We start from the raw sequence: 4,534 nt of genomic DNA, 5'->3' as shown, positions 1-4,534 counted from the left end.
ACTATCTGCAATCAGTAAATCTAGAATAGTGCTAAAGAGTGGTTAGATCACAAGCAAAATCTATAAGTTCATTATCCCATTCTTGACTCAATAAAACCTTTTTGAAAAATATTTTAATAAGACTCATAAATAGATTACTATCAGTGAACTTCCTCCCAGACTTAAACTACACTGTCCCCAGTGTAAATTCAGGCGGAGTTATGGTGATAACTAAATCATAAGGACTCAATGTATCAAGTTAGAACGATATACCAGACCGGAGTGGATGTCGACCGATGTAAGGATGTTGATATCGGTTGCGGCATGTTAGGCAATGTCGATCGATGTCGACAACTTCTCGTCGGTCGATACTCACGGCAATCGTCTACTCGGATCTTTTTTTTATGACCTACAATAATTAAAAACCAACATAAATAATATATCAATAAGAACTAAATAAATATTACCTAATAGTGGGTTGCCTCCCACTCAGCTTTGTTATAGTCATTTTAGCTTGACTTTGGAGGTGATTGGGCTAGTAGTGTTGAAAGCTGGAACTTGCTGGAAAACAAGTGTCCATCTCTTCTTTGGCTTGTTTAACCATGTACCAGTGAAGTCTCTCATTGCTTTATCCCCTCTGCGCCATTTTACCTTCATTGTTGCAATTGTGTTTTCTATTCTCTCAAGGTTGAACTGATGTCTTCTAAGTATGGCGTAAGTGTGAGCTAAGATCTCCTCTCCATGGTGATGTGTGTCAGACATGTCTGATGTCACCTTTGGTACTAGCCGACCTCGGTTTTTAGCGTCGTCGACCGATGTTCGATGATGAATGTCGGTTGATTTGTTGTTGCGTCTGTCGATCGATGCGGATGCTTCTGGTCGACGGACAATGTAACTCTGAATCTCCACCAATTCCCCTTGCATAGCTTCAATCTTGGAAGTCAATGCACTGATGCTAAGATCCATTGGGAAATAGATGTCATCACATCTTCCATCAAGCCTCTCTTCTGTAGTTTCTAGAGCTCTATAAATCCCTTCTACCAACTGATCTATCTCCTCCCTGGTGTGAAAGCTTTATGGAGACTTCCTCAGATATGAATGTGGTGGACAGTTGTCGACCGATGCTGGTAAGCGTTTGTCGATCGATGTTGGTAAGCGACAATCGATCGATGTTGGTAAGCGACAATTGATCGATGCATGATGTCTTATGTCGATCGGTGTCTGGCGAAAAGCGTCGGTTGCTTGCTGAATTCTGGCTATGTCTTGCCTCATCTCTTCCATGCATGTAGTTAACCAACTGATGCTATCATTCAGTGGATGGTAGACACCATCAAGCTTCATCTAGAAAGCTTCTTTGTTGTTCTCCTGTTCTCCACAGACTCCATAGAACATCTCATTGATCTCATCCTTGGTGTAGATCTCTGGTACCAGCTTGGTCTGTGTGAATAAGTTAGCATGTTCAGGAAGACATATGTAGCTTGGCTCTTCTCTCGAAGCTCTTTCCAGGAGTCTTCTGATATCTCTGTTGTGAACACGAATGGTGCTCATTATACGTCCGTCTATTGCTCTTGTGTAGCCATATGGGTCCCTGAAAATACCAAATTCGTCTGGAATTAGTTACTCGTTATCAAATTTATCTTTTTTGCTTACAGTGGTTTTTTTTTTATAACGGATGTCGAGCGATGTTGTATGAGCAACATCGATCGATGTTGAAGGATTGATGCTGATTGATGGACGTCTTGCTCTGTCGATCAGGTGGATGGGTCGTGTTCTTCCCCAAGTAGCGTATCCTTGATCTATTTCATCGCGTCTTTGCATGTTAAGTAGTTCCTCATATGTGAAATCTTCATGTAGTTCATCTTCGCCATAAACTACTGTCTCTACTGCATAACTTTCGTGATGGTGATCATCTGCCCAACTGCCAATCGAGTAATTTCCTTCTCACACACGGTCGACCTCTGTGTCGATCGATGGGTAGTCGGCAATGTCGGTCGATGCTCGTTTCCGGTTTCTCTGATGAGGCTGAGTATCGATCGATAGTGAGCTAGTAATGTCGATCGATGGTGCATTCCTTTTCCAAGAGGAATGATGTAGAAGTGTATTTTCCTCATCAAGGATGGCTTTGTACTCAGTAGCTCGTTCCTCCTCATAGTCTTCATCATAATCTTCATTTTGCAAGTTTTGTCTGGTGTATGCGGCAATAGCGGGGTTGTAGTTGTCGTTCTCCCAATCATCTGGACTACTATCAACCGATTCTTACTGTAATGTGTCGGTCGATTTCTGATGGCCGCTATCGATCGATGTTGCAGTGTGAGTTTCGATCGACGCCGAGTAATCTGTCTCGTATTCCTCTCCACAGTGACAAGCTGCAATGATTCCTGGATCATTGATTCTTCTGGAGGCGTCTGTGACTTCTTGACTGGAATGTGGTCGTAGTGGGTATGAGGATCTATGAGCATCAAACACAACTGATTTGATTGCAGGTTGCACACTGCTCCTATTGTTGACAAGAAGACTCTCCCAAGCAAGAGAGAACAGTTTCAGTTTAACTTGATATCCAAGACATGGAAATCAACTGGAACTAAGACATTACCAATATGCACCTCTAGGTCTCTCACAATCCCTCCTGAATTTTTCTGAGAACAATCCACAAAAGTGAACAGCTCGTTGGAAGGCTCCACTTGCAGACCCAGATGGTCTGCCATAACTCTAGGTAGGATGCTGACTGAAGCTCATGTGTCGCACAAAGCATGTGGGAACTCAATACCCTTCACCGTGCATGGTATTGCGAATTGCCCAGGATCACTCTTCTTCTTCAATGTAACCCTCTTCCTCATCTTTTCTCTAGCTTCACATAACATTCTCTTGATGTCTTCTTCTTTCTCTTTTTTCTCTTTGAAGAACATCCACAATCTGTGAGTATAATAATCATCCTCGAATGGCTTATCTATAGGAATCCTGAACACTCTCTTTCGGAAACTTTCCTTTTCCTTATCATTGGCCTCCTCTTCAGATGCTTCCCCACTTTTTCCTTTCTTTTCCTTAGGGTTCTTCCCATAGGAACCCTATCAACTTCCATCGAATCTCCTCCATCATCTGAAGGTATCCTGACGGTCTCTCGTGGGTTTTCTGAAGGTTTGGGTTTGGGTCTGAGTGCATTAAGACGTGAAACATCTATCTTTGGCATCTGCACTCGGTACGTAATAGGTGCTCGTCGATCAATGGGCGCTGGAGGTTATCGATCGATGCTGGTATCACCTTGTTGAGCGATAGTGGATTCTCCAGGTCGATCGATGGAGGTATCAGCTCGTCGAGCGATTCTTACGTTATCAGGGCTGGGCGGATGTGGGTGTTTCGCTGCGAACTCCTCGTGAGTCAGAATCCTCGCAGCATTGCAAGATGCGGTTGACTTCGTAGATTTCAACGATCAATGCTCTGGAGATCCTGTCGATCGATTTGGACTGGGTAATGTGGATCGATGCTGATAGTCTGACGTCGATCGACACCAATGCGATCCACCAAAACTCATCAGACTTTCTACATCGAAATCTCCTTCTTGCAGCTTCTCTTCCTTCACCACTTGCCAGAAATCATCGAAAACATCCCCAATGATGGCATTCACGTGGTGTTTCATCACATCATCTCCTACCCCTCTTGTCAAGACTTCCTGCCTCTTAAGAGCTTCTCCTGTCTACACAACCTTCATCTCTAGCTTCTTCACATGAGTGCTCAAAGTGTCAAACTTTGTGTTCAGGTTGGTGTAGACAGAATCAATCTTCCCATTGAAGTCCGCTGTCATGCGCTGATGTGCCTCAAGAACCCTATCAAGCATCTCTTCAATCTTGCTCTCTTGAGTAGGCGGCGGTGACTTCTGGTAGTAGGAACTTCCATAATTCCTGTTGTTGCTGTAGGGTTTCTAGTACTGCGAACTCTGGTTGAAATTTTCCCTATTTCCATAGGAGTTTTTGTTTCCACCCTGGTTTCCAGAACGTTGGAAACATGTTCTACCAATGAAGTTCACCTCTTCTTCTTCCTCTTCTCTACCCTCTGTGTCTACAGCTTCTGCATCTTCAATCAAGCAGACCTGCTTCCTGAGAAGCATGTGAACACTGTCCAGCTTTGCCTTCACCTCATCCATCTGATCATTCCCAAGGATGGTGGCAGATTTTCTCCTCTCAAAATCAGTGTTCTTGGTGTTGTTGCTAGATGCTAGGTTTTCAATCACCTTCACTGCCTCTTCTGGATTCCTGGTGTTGAAGTTCCCATTGCTGGAAGTATCAAGAGCCATCTGGTACTGCACCGCAATGCCTCTGTAGAAAGTTGATGTAATCCTAAGCTGTCAAAGGATTACAAGCTCCTTGGATCAAAGTGATGATCGACCCAACAAGAGGGGTGGTTCTTCTAATCGATCTAATCGACTATAAAACCGGCTGGATGGGAGTGATGATGATGATCTCGGACAGAACAGGGTGTTGACTGATTCCACAATCAACCACGAAGAAGAACAGCCTGATTCCACAAGCAGTCTCAATCGCCAATCACTAAGACAAGTGAA

Source organism: Brassica oleracea, chromosome C5, assembly GCF_000695525.1.
Source record: "Brassica oleracea var. oleracea cultivar TO1000 chromosome C5, BOL, whole genome shotgun sequence".
In the NCBI taxonomy this organism is placed as follows: Eukaryota; Viridiplantae; Streptophyta; class Magnoliopsida; order Brassicales; family Brassicaceae; genus Brassica; species Brassica oleracea.
Note: the sequence above shows the minus strand (reverse complement) of the source record.